Source organism: Juglans microcarpa x Juglans regia, chromosome 2S (genome assembly GCF_004785595.1).
Source record: "Juglans microcarpa x Juglans regia isolate MS1-56 chromosome 2S, Jm3101_v1.0, whole genome shotgun sequence".
Classification (NCBI taxonomy): domain Eukaryota; kingdom Viridiplantae; phylum Streptophyta; class Magnoliopsida; order Fagales; family Juglandaceae; genus Juglans; species Juglans microcarpa x Juglans regia.
In genome coordinates this window covers 3,670,839-3,684,207 of record NC_054597.1, presented here as the reverse complement: position 1 = coordinate 3,684,207, position 13,369 = coordinate 3,670,839, and the positions used below count along the sequence as shown (strand labels likewise).

General features: G+C 33.5%; 1 pseudogene; it reads left to right on the top strand.

Moving 5' to 3' along the window:
- Window positions 1-1,681: 1,681 nt before the first annotated feature.
- On the top strand, window positions 1,682-13,131 carry LOC121252141 (annotated as a pseudogene).
- Window positions 13,132-13,369: the final 238 nt, after the last annotated feature.

Here is a 13,369-nt window from a genome sequence, read left to right as displayed (position 1 = left end):
GTATTATTATAATTTTCTTAAATTTTCAATTAAAAAATAAAAAACAATTTAATAATTTCAAATCTTTAAACAAAAATAATATTAAAAAATTATATTCTAATAATATTTTAAATTTATAATATTTTTTATTCAAAATTTTTTCTCCTATTACTACAAATCTCATAAAACATTAATTGAAAATATCTCATTATTATTTATAAATTATCTTATTATTATTTATAAATTTTTTATCTCATCTCACTCTCAAACTTGTCTCGTGATAGAATTTAATATAATTTGCATTATCCAGAAAAAAGCATCGCTTGGAAGTAACGTACCATTCTTTTTTTTTTCTCCTTATTCTAACATTTACAAAAGACGAGTGCTACATGAAAACTTGAACTACTACAAAACGAAAAAAAAAATAATGAAGGGAATGAAGGGATGTGGCGGCTTGAGACTAAACACTACAGACAATGTGACAAAGTGGAACTAGGTGAGTCTAAAGAAGTTAAGACTGATCTGACAATGTGGTTACTTGGTGAATGAAGGGGTTGATCTGACAATGGGTTGAGACTGATCTGACAAGGGAATAAAGTAGTAATAGCCATATTTGGATCTACAAGTCTCTCAGCTAATTTTAACTCGTATCTAGTTATTATAATTTTTTTATATAAAATATATTAAATAATTTAATTTTTTTAAATTTTAAATTAATAATAATATTAAAAAATAATATTATAATAATATTTTATTCAATTTTTAATTTTATCTCAACTCATCTCAACTTACTATCCAAGCTCCTTTTAATTTAGAGAATTTCCATTTCCTTCAAAAGAGATTACGATAAGAATCCAAATTTTAATGAGTACATGTCTCGTTTAGATGTTGAACTGAGTTGAAATGAATAAAATTTTTTATAAATAGTTGTGAGTTGAGATTGTGGAATGAGTTTTGTAAGACCCACTTAAGATGAGTTTATATCTATTTAGATATTAAGATGATTTTAAATGTATTTATAAAAAGTTGAAAAAAAGTTATGAGTCTCGTATATAAAGAAGTGTTGAATTGAAAAAAATTAAAAGTCTCGTGTGTAAAGAATTTTAAATTAATATTAATTTAATAATTTGAAAATTAAATATTTAAATATTAGATTCAATTTAAAATTGAGCTGAATTCAAATTCTAATTTGGCATGTACCTCTTAAGTTCCAAATAAGATAATCTTTTAGAATTTTTAGAAATTACAAAACATCAATTACCTCGTTCGTCGTTTATTTACTTGCCTCAAGCGGAGCCCAATTCTCAACACCTGTCGAATAAGATTGCGTTTGAATATTAGATTGAGTTGAGTTGAGATGATAAAATATTATTAAAATATTATTTTTTAATAATATTATTATTTTAAAATTTAAAAAAATTAAATTATTTATTATATTTTATGTTAGAATTTAAAAAAATTAAAATAATAAATTGAGATAAATTGAAAGGAGTAAGAGTTATAATAGAAATCTTAAAAAAGTTCTGCAACTTAAAAAAAAAAAAAAAAAAAAAAAAAAAAAAAAAAAAAAAAAAAAAAAAAAAAAAAAGGTTCTGCGACTCACCTCACCCTAAAAAGAACCGACAATATGTTTCAAAAAAAAAAAAAAAAAAAAAAAAACAGACAATAGAAATTAGCAACGGTGTGGGCCCATATGCTTTTTAGCACCTATTAAAATGGGCGATCGATCGGTTAATTCAGCCTAGATTGCAGACGCACTACTACATCATGGTCGCTGATTTGGGTTTGAGAAAAGGCGCATGGACTGCGGAAGAAGATATCCGTCTGAGGCAGTGCATTGGCGAGCATGGACAAGGAAACTGGCACCAAGTTCCTCTCAGAGCAGGTATTAGGAGAGAGAGAGAGAGAGAGAGAGAGAGAGAGAGCGCCTACTATTTAGTTTGCATTTTTATCTGGATGTCTAAGAAAACTTGTTTCTTCTATTTATCCTTGACCAGTAATCCGAGAAAATGTTTCTTGCATTTAAGTACTAATTTTGCAGGTTTAAATAGATGCCGGAAAAGCTGTAGACAGAGGTGGTTGAACTATCTACGACCCAGTATCAAGTGAGGGAACTTCTCAACTGATGAAGTGGATCAAATGATCAGACTCCATAAGCTCTTAGGAAACAGGGAAGTTATCTTATCTCATTTCATCATTATAATTTTTTTAAATTTTTATATAAAATAAAATAAATAATTTAATTTTTTTAAATTTTAAAATAAAAATAATATTAAAAAATATATTCTAATAATATTTTATTTAACTTTTTAAATTTAATCTCAATTCATCTCATCTCTAAAAGCAAACTAAACCTAAGGGTCTTGTACGTACATAAATAGAAATCTAACAGTTCAAAGATTGAAAACTGATCCAAATATAATCTGTTATAAAAATTCAAGGGCTATCCTTGCAAATGCAAGGACTCAATGGTCTCTTTAAATTTATTTTTATTAAAATTGTAAAGACATTCTCAACATGGTTGGATTTTGCTTGCTAGCAAACGCTGGCTGTTAAAGTCTTACTTTGCAACTGGACGCAAGCTGGATCCAACTCAAGAAATACATGCTTGTGTGATTGTGATTGAGGCCCAAAGAAAGTTAGGGTACTGCATTTTTTCCCCAAGAACCCAAAACTTTTCCCAGGGTCGGGTCGGATAAGGAGCCCAAACCTCAGTGAAAATCCATCCAGAATCGAAATGAATATATTCTTGTTGGATGGGTCATCAAACCGAGCCGCCACAAACACAACCAGGCTGCGTACGTAGTAGCCCATCCATTATCTTACTTGGAGACTGGTATAACCACAAGTATCAGCCACCTGTCTCTAAAATTGAAATCTCCATCCTGCAGCTCATAACTCATGTTGTCAGGCTACAAGCCCAATTCAAATTGAGCATAACTTCAGTTTTTCAAGTATTAGTTAACATATTTGCAGGATTTTTGTTTTCATAAATCTTTTTTAAGTATCAAGTTTCCATCATTAAGAAGAGATCGAATAAAATGATTTTGTATAGTTAAACCGTGAGCTGTCTCTAGTCTTTTGTGCTATGCTGCTGTGGATTGCCCATGATTTTTGTATTGTACGTACATTGTATGAGAATTATTTTGTCTATACATGCATGAAATCCTGCAAAATGATTTTATTTGCTGAGGTTTCGAACAATTTTATTTTGAGTTGAATTATTTTATTTTATTTTATTTTGAGCCACAATATTATTGTTATTGTCAAGTCAACGTATAACTTACTTTTTGTAAAAGACTTATATAGACATAACAATGAGGTGCCTCCCTCCGACCCCAATCATTTTTTATTTATTACTTTCTAAAACAGTATAATCTTTTATAAGATGTTTTACATATTTTTTAACATAAAATTTATATTTGAAAGACATTTTATTTTATGTTTTTATATTTTTCTTTCACCCTCCCGATCTCCATTTTTTTCCCTTCTAAAATATACAACTTAATTCCTTTTGTAGAGAAAAGAAAAAGAAGTTAATGCATGGCATTCCGGGAAGAACATCTAATGATGTGAAGAACCATTGGAATACGCACATGCACAAATACGTGGAAGAAAAGCCAGTACTTGACGAGAAAAAAGTGAGCGTAATAAAACCTCAACCCCGCCGGGTCTTGTCCAAAAATCTAACTGTGTTAATTGGGAAACCTACAATCAGAGAAATCAGCTGTCGACCAAAGGACGATGTTAGAAATTACATTTCTCCAATAGTGATGTCGTCTGAGAATAAGTTTAAAAGGTCGACAGTGCAGTTAGATAACTTCGAAGGCAACGAAAGAACTACATGTACAATAAGTGAGCTTGATGAAGAGCCAAATCTTTGGTGGAAAAACCTGTTAGATGACTGCGAAGGTGATGTTCATAAAGTCACATGCACCATAAATGGACTTGATGAAGAGCCGAATCTTTGGGGGGAAAACCTGTTAAATGACTCTGAAGGTGATGTCCAAAGAGCCGCATATACCAAAAGAAGTGGGTTTGATGATCAAGACCGGAATATTTGGGCGGATGAAACGTCATTACTTCCCGAAGCACATGACTTAGTTGGGGCCACTTTTGATGAGGATGGCTCGAGTTGCACTGGGGCTGATCATTTCCCTTTCGACAATGGTCTGTGGGATTTTATCAATTAATACCGAATAAGGAATGATGACCAGATGGTTAATTGTGTGGTGTTTGTACTCTAGCTAGCTAGTAACCAAAAAGAAAAAAAAATAATCTCTCTATATTAAATATTAAGGCTTCCTCATGCTATAAATAAGATTTACTTAGTTTATGTCGGTCATTCTCAGGTATTTACATTTATAATGTTTTGATGAATTTGATGTGTTGAAGCAACATACTGCGCTTTATTGGTTCTGCTATTTCAATGTAAAGGCCAGTGTGAGTGCCTGCTGCCTTTTATTAGAATTAACAAACCAGTGTGATTCTCTTATATAGCTTTAGTTAGTTAGAGTACTTAGCTTAGTTTGCAATAAATTTGTTAGTCAAACTGTTAGTACAAAGCCTCAGCTCTGAATGCTCATGATGTATAATGAATAGATCCTCATATGTACCGAATATACGTTGCATTAATATCTTCTAACTTCAGCACTTTTTCATTCATTACTATGTTTTTCATTTGTTGAGACGTTACCGATTGCTTTGTGATTTTCCAAACCCCTTGCATTTGATAGGAACACAAGTGAGCTCTTGGATGTTAAGCTATTAAATGATCAATTGCAAAACTCTAAGTTATCATCACAAATATCGGAAGATAATGCTCTGCCATCAAGAAATTCAAATCTTCAAGAACTCCAGTCCACATCCATATCTTAATTACTTGTATATTTTAAATGTTTGAATTCAAACTTGTAATTGTGATTTCCAAATATCTCGATAGACCTCATACTGTAATAACAAATGTAACAAACTCATCTATATTAATACATGCATGGTCAGCCTAAAATTAAGCTGACAATTCCTATTTCGTGAATAATCTTACATGGTATCAATTTCTTCAAGGCTAATTGCCATTTCTTGATCCTACTAGGGACCTGCCTTTGCACTTGCTAATACCAACGCTTTTGGTAACTCTGCTTCCATATTACCTCCTACCTTCACTGCTCCAAATTTTTCTCACTTGCTTACAATCAAACTTGACAATACCAACTACCTTCATTGGGTGTCTCAGGTCCTTCCTATTCTTAGAAGTAATGATCTTCTTGGGATTGTGGATGGATCCGAACCTTGCCCTCTGAAGTACTGCTTGGATGATCGCAGCCTTCCTACTACCACTCTCAATCCAGCCTTTGTCCTTCGAAGAAAGATAGACTAGTATTTATTAGGTGATCTTCTCTCTGTATAGTTTATGACTTGTGATGCTTTTATGGCTTGTGATGCGTTTTTCATCAACAACCAAGAATTAAAATATCTTTCGGCACCTTTTATAATTTTGCAAACATTAACACTTTCATATAATATGATCGATTCACTACTGGCACAACTATTAGCATGCAGTACTAGTTTTCCAATAATGTTATTATATATCGTACTATCATAATATTTTGTTACTGTTTTCCGGGACGAATCCAACCTTAATCTCCAAAAATTCCGACAAATTAATGATTTTTGGTGAAATTAATTAACTATTTTCAAAATACTATACGAGGAAGAAAACTACCATAACAAAACACAGGTCGACAAAAAGAAGGCTGGGGCGTCCCATCCCCTTCCCTCTTTCCCCCCAAAAATTATGGATGCAGCTTAACTTATCAAAAAAAGAAAAAAAAAGAAAAAAAAATCTGAGAACCCTACAAATTTGGCCCCAAAAAGAAATTGTGCGTGTAAGGAATTTATAATTTATAGTTTAAGTTTTATGCCATTTTTTAATTCTAAATTATGGTGCATATATAATTTTAAGAATTTATATTAATTTGAATATTCGTGTTCTTACTCATTGCTTTACTTTGTTTGCAGATAATTGATTATAGGGACATGGAACATTATATGAGTGCATGTTTGTAATGAGTGGTATATGGAGATATTATACATGTTGGAACAAAGGTCATGTGTATGTATTCTAGTCCGCCAAAAAATATGATACTAGCTAGCTGCTCGATCCTTGCTGGCTGTAACATCTCTGTAATGGATTAAATGTAAATAAGAAAGATGCAACTTCGAGGGTGAAAAAACCTCCAAATTTGAGAGAGAGAAAATGGTCGAAAAAGCTTCAAAATACTTTCATGATAGTCACTATAAGACCCGGCCACCAGGCCACGTTAGGAGAAAAGACAAAGGATATGAATGAGGAACAAAGGGGAACGTGCAACAGGCAAGTGGCAGGGCCATCAGAGCAAGTCACAGGGACGTATGGGAAAAAGGGGGCGGACACGCCGATGGGTCCTGTCCCATCAACATTCAGACTAATACAAGCAACAAGAGATATATAAAGCCTTCGGCCGGATGACCCGAGGGATCTCTCTCAACTTCATCTTCTTCCACTTCTTCTTTCCGTGAAAGGAGTGCATCAGTGGGATTTTTTTCTCCAATAAGAGAATCTCTAACTTTCTTTACAGTGAGATGTGAGAGATTATAAGTGATTATAAACAAGTATTTTATAATAGAAATTTCTATCTTTAAACCTATATAGACGTAGGTCTAGTATCAAATCACTTAAATTTTTGTATCTCTCTTTATTTTCTCTATATTTATCTTTTATGAACGTATGCATTGTTACTGTACAACTGCACTAGAACACTGACGTGGGCGTTAAATAACACCAATCGAGGCTCAGTCGACCCAGTGGGTCTGGAATGACTCATTCCCTCATTCCAGCATGTTGTGCAAATTTTAGAGTATCAACAAGCCCCTCTGGCTCGTTAAAAAGCAGGTGACCAGCATATGGGCCTAAGGTTCTACAAGGAAAATTAAGTAGTTTTAAAGCATTCACAATAGCTTATGTATAATATAAAAAATATAAATTATTTAAAAAATTGTTCATAACATGAGTTCTATCTAATTATGTAAAAAAAAAAAAAATGTAAAATACAAATTGCTACAGTAACCATAAATAGCACTGTTTATCTTTGAAACAATTTTGTTATGATTTATACTTCATTTACTTTCTCATTTCCTTTTACTTTTACATTTCAATATAAATTCTTTTTATTGTTCATCATTTAAAACATCTCTATTTTATTTTTTTTTCTAAAAAATACCTTGGAAATATTATTTATTCAATTTATTCATATTTTGATTTTATTTTTAATTTTTATTTTGTGTATAGGATTGAATTATATTACATTTTATATAATAATATATTGCAAATATAAAAAAATATGTTACATATTTATTGATAGAAAGGAAATGTTTAAAAAGAATAAAAAAATATTATTTGAGTAATATGAAGAAAAAATAGATAAGTTGATATATGATATATTGTAAAAATTAGTATGTAAAATAGAAAAAAGTGAAATTTAATTATTTATTTTAAAAGATAAGATAAAGAAACAATTGTGAATGTAAGGAGTGATTTGAATTCAGAGATAAGTTGATATGGGTTGAAATGGTTTGAAAATAATAGAATAAAAGTTGAATTATTTATTATATTTTGTATGAGAATTTGAGAAAGTTGTTTTAGGATTTGAAAATATTGAATTGCTTATTATATTTTGTATGAAAATTTGAAAAAATTGTAATAATGAGATGAAATGAGTTGAGGCGAGATGAATTTTAAATGCAAACGAGACAGATACTTACGCTAGTTACGGGCCCAACCTAACTCAGTATAATAAAGCTTGAGACTCACAAGTCACAAGGCCGACCATTACACTACAAGTTAAGGAAATAACCGGAAATAACGCTACCTCAACCGAAATAAATACCTACTTATTAGATTAGAAAAAGAAATAAATACTTATTCAACCCACTATCTTCTGAAAATAGGTATCTATATGAAACCTTCTTTTAACAACTTCAATGCTTCCTATACACTCCTTCATATAAATAAGGGTCTATATCCCAACTTAGCTTCAAGCAAAGAGACTGAACTAAAGTATTTTTCTTTAAAAATCTTGGCTGCCATACTCCTTGGATTCTGTAAGAACCTCCATCCTTATTTGGCCAACAAAGCCACATTGAAGCTCTCAAGATCTCTGAATCCCAAACCTCCACTCCCTTTTGATTTTCCAAGTTTTTCCCAAGTGCACCAGTGAATTCTGCTGCAATTAGACTGGTTGCCTCATCAGAAATTTGCCATTAGTGAGTTTAATTCCTTACACATATTCTTTGGGAATTTAAACACACTCATAGTATATGTTAGGATTGCTTATAATACTGCCTTGATCAAAACCTCATTGCCTGCTGAAGACAAAAATGAGTTCTTCCAATTACTAATCTTCTTCCACACCCTTTCTTTTATATTTCTAAATGTATTGTACTTGGATTTCCCTACTACAGGGGGCAAACCCAAATATTTTTCATAGCTGCCTTTCATAACCGAGCCTCCTAACTCCAAGATCTTCTTTTTTTCTTCAGCCCTTGAGTTAGAACTGAAAAAAACTGTTGTTTTCTCCTTGTTCAAAAAATGCTCGGATGCTTTTTCATATTTCAGTAATAATTCTTGGATTTTTACCCACTCACATGCTAAAGCTCTTCCAAACAAAATGTAGTCATCTGTAAAAAGTAAATGGTTTACATGAGTTCCACTTCTTGCTACAGTTACTCCTCTTGTGTTACCCTTCGTGTCTGACTGATTTGGCACTACACTAAGCCCCTCAGCACACAAAATGAAAAGGTATGGAGACAATAGGTCACCCTATCTCAAGCCTCTCATAGGATAGAACCTTGACCCAGGGCTTCCATTGATTAAAACAGAATAGCTCACAGTCGAAACACATTTCATAATGAGTTCAATCCATTTTCTGCAAAATCCCCACTTCCCCATGACAGCCTCTAGATAACACCATTCAATCCTATTATAAGCTTTAGACATATCTAGTTTGATAGTCATATTTCCTACTTTGCCTTTTTTCCTTGCTTTCATAGAATGAAGCACCTCATATGCCATTATTATATTATCAGTAATCAATCTTCCATGAATAAATGCACTTTGGTTGGGTGAAATTACTGCATTCAGAAATGGCTTCAAACGCCCTCATCTTACTGTGTGCAATCTCCTTGCTCGATACTAGATGAAGAAGCAAAAGTTAGTGAGTTGATCTCTGAAGGAAAATGGGATGTGCAATTGATAGAAAGAATATTCAACCAAGAAGAAGTGGAGCAGATCTGCAGTATCCTAATCAGCAAGCTAACTTCTGAAGATAAAATGATCTGGGGAGGTACCAAGATAAAATGAAGGGTGAAAGTTCAAAGGGCAGAGAAGGGGATACTTGTTGGAAGGAAATATGGGGATTAAATATTCTAGGGAAGGCCAAACTTTTTATGTGGAGAGCTACAAATGAGTTATTAGCAACTAGAGATAACCTGTCTCTGAGGAAAATAACAGAAAGTTCAAAATGCCCAATTTGCAAGAATGATGATGAATCAATGATGCATGAATTTGGTTATGTCCAGCAGCAGCAGATGTTTGGTCAGAATCAACCAATGTTATACAGAAGTGGAGTTCAAATGAAACTGATTTATTAGAATTATGGGACAGATTGGTGGAGAAGGTAAGCAAATATGTTTTAGAGGAGATAACCATGGTTATGAGGAACATCTGGCTAAGAAGAAATGAGTTCATCTTTGATGGAATTTTTAAAAGTCCATGCCAAGTGATAAAAGCAGCTAGAGATGAGTTAAGAGTGTTTCAACTAGTTCAACAAAATGCAAGACATATCCCAGTTCCAAGATTAGGAAGGGGGGATGTTCTGTGGAGTAGACCAAGAGAGTCCTTTGTTAAAGCAAATTGGGATGCAGCAGTGTCCAAAAAAAGATAGAAAGGTGGGGCTCGGGCTGGTTGTTAAAGATGAAGAAGGGGAGATTTTGGTTGTTGCAAGAGAACAGCAAAATTTTTTGACAGATTCTGCAACAGTTGAAAGTCTTGCACTTTGGAAAGCCATGGAAGTGTGCAGAGAGCTCAATTTCAACATAGTTTTATTCGAAAGTGATGCTCAAGTCATAGTGAATACTGTCAATAAAGGGGAAGAGGATTTTTCCTCCTATGGGGGTAGTCGAAGATGCAAAAAAGTTGTTAAAAATTATAGAGAACTGGAGTGTTAATTTTGTTTATAGAGAAGCAAATGAGGCAACTCATGTTTTAGCTCAAGAAGCTTTACTTTTACATTCTGAAATAGTTTGGATTGAAGAGATTCCTAATTATATTAGGAATATCATTCGTATGGAGAAATCTTGTAACGAGGTTATAGTTCAATGAATAAATACAGAGGATTCATTTTCAAAAATATAAAAAAGGTATCTACATGAAAGATAAAGTTTTTTTCCGTCAAAGTTGGGCCTTGTCAACCCAAACAATTAATCGAAGTCCTTTATTGCATGTATTACTCATAGCTCATTTAAAAACCTGAAAGAGATGATAAAAAATAAGAATGAGATGATACTGAATTGATTGGGCCGGATATATTAAAAATTGTGGCCTTTTTTTTCTTCACACATTGATGGATTTTTTTTATAGGTTTTACTTTTAGTCATGAAACTTCTTTTAATTTGGTGACTTTTTAATTTTAATGTCCAAATTAAAAGATAATTTATTTTTTTACTTTGGAAAGTCAATAGTTTTCCTTAAAATTTTAGAATGTCCTATCACATTTCATTTAGAATAGATAATTAGTTAATTTATGACTGATTCTTTTATATCTTCCATATCAAAGATCATCGATGATGTTGTCCAGATATATATATATATATATATATATATATATATATATATAAAAACCATTGCAAAATTTAGTAGAAACCCACCTATAAATTATTTTCGAATTAATCTAAAAGATCATTAGTCAGTATAAGTTAATTTGTTTTAATACATACATATAATCATAGATTTTATATTTTCAGGTATATGTTTAGGCTCTAATTCCTGGTAAGAATCATACGTGCATGTGTTAATAAATATGACAAGTATCTATATACATGAAGCTAGGCCTAGGAAAACAAATACGTACGACCCTATGCTCATGTACAAACATATTGTAAGCAAATTAAAAATGGAAAATGATACTTGATCCCTCAAATTACCGTTCAAATATTTTATTTATTTTTTTATTTTTTTAGTAGTTAAGAAAATAATTATTAATCAAGTTGTATATTGTTTTAATTTTTTTAATGGTTAAGGATATTAAAAATATTTAACAGAAAATGAAAAAATAAATTTTACACTAGCAGTACTATACCCAGCGATAAATGATGTGCGGCTCACTAGCGCTATCCTTTAAATATTTCTTTCGTAGAAAAGAAAAAGAAGTTAATTCATGGCATTATCGTAAGTACTATATGGTGTTGATTTGAAGTCTTAATTTGTTTGTGTAGATGGTGTTGATTGCCGGATGGCTTCCGGGAAGAACATCTAATGATGTGAAGAACTATTGGAATACACAAGTGATCAAAGAAAAGCCAGTTGTACTTGACGTGAAGAAAGTGAGCGTAATATATAAAACCTCAACCCCGGGTCTTGTCCAAGGATTTAACCGTGTTAAGTGGGAATCCTACAATCAAAGAAACCAGCTTTCGACCAAAGGATGATGTAATCAGAAACATTTGATCTCCAACAATGACGTCGTGGACGTAGTCGGTGAATACATGTAAAAGGTGGACAACGCAGTTAGATAACTTCGAAGGCAACGAAAGAACTAGATGTACAATACGTGAGCTTGATGAAGAGCCAAATCTTTGGTGGAAAAACATGTTAGATGACTGCATGTGAAAGCTGCGATGTTCAAAGAGCCATATGCACCATAAGTGGGCTTGATAAAGAGCCGAATCTTTGGGAGAAAAATCTTTTAAATGACTGCAATCGAAGGTGATATCCAAAGAGCCGCATGTACCATTAGAGGGTTTGATGATCAAGAGCCGAATATTTGAGCGAACAAAACTTTACTGCCCGAAGCACAGTTTGTTGGGGCCTCTTAACGAGGATGGTTCGATTTGCACTGGCGCTGATCATTTCACTTTCGATAATGGTCCGTGGGATTTTCCCAATACAAAATGATGAATGATGACAAAATGGTTGTGGTACCAGTCTTCATACTCCAGCTAGCTAGTAACCAAAAAAAAAAAAAAACAAACCCTCCATATTAAATGTTAATGCTTCCTCACGCTATAAATTAATAACATCTAGCTATGTGGGTGACATTCCCATGTATTTACAATATTTATAATGTCTTGAGGAATTTGATGTGTTGAGGCAAAGTACTGCACTCTAGCCCTTGCCTCACGTGAAACAGCGCCGACCGTACGTGCTTAATAATTAATTCAAGCCTAGTGTTAGAAGAGTAACAAGAAGTTGAAATGAAGAAGAAATGCATGAGGATTTCCTGATTCTCATTCAAGGTACCCGACATACAAAAGACTAGTGTATATATATACATACTGCAGAAAATATACAGAAAGCAAGCTAGTTTTATCCTCCAGAGAATTACAAAGAATATTCATGTACACGTGTGTGAATGTTACAGGTGTGTAGTTCATTGTATCTGTTACAGGTGTGCAGTGCATTGTATCAATTTGTCATGTAGTGCTGTAGTGAATAGGTTGTGCTACCACCACTAACTCAGTAATGAATCATGGAACTTGAGCAAGTGGAGAGAGAACGTCCGTGTGGAGAGAGAACTACGTGGAGGAGAGACCATCGCCACCTTAGTCCGGTGAGTGGCTGCTCACTGTCGACACAGACTTCTTCGCTGGGCTCAGGTGTCCTCGCTGAGGGTCTTCCGACTCCACGGCAACCTGTTTTACTTCGGGATCTGATTATTCAGCGTGCACCTTGGCTTCGCAGCTTTGCCGCAGCTTCAGTTCCACTTCAGGAGAACAGATCCTAGGCATCCAGAGCTGCCACAGCTTCGGTCTGAGAGCAGATCCGCAGCATCCAATTGCCGCAGCTTCGGCACCTCATCGGAGAGTAGACTTGTAGGGAGAGCAATTACTCTTCCATAAAGGCTGGATTTGTGCGTGAGTTTTTTCTTCTGGTTTTCTTATGGGCCAATTTATTTTAGGTTCAGAATAGACATTTCCTGTGTTACGTTTGTGCTAATGCCTCGATGGTGGCTGCCGAGACCTCTCTAGAAGGGGGGAACCCTCATGCAGGCCACCGATCCTTTGTGGATCTATTCTAATCAGCTCCTTAGCCTCTCCCAAGGTTGAGATAGCGATGAGACCTCCAAAAACCATCGAC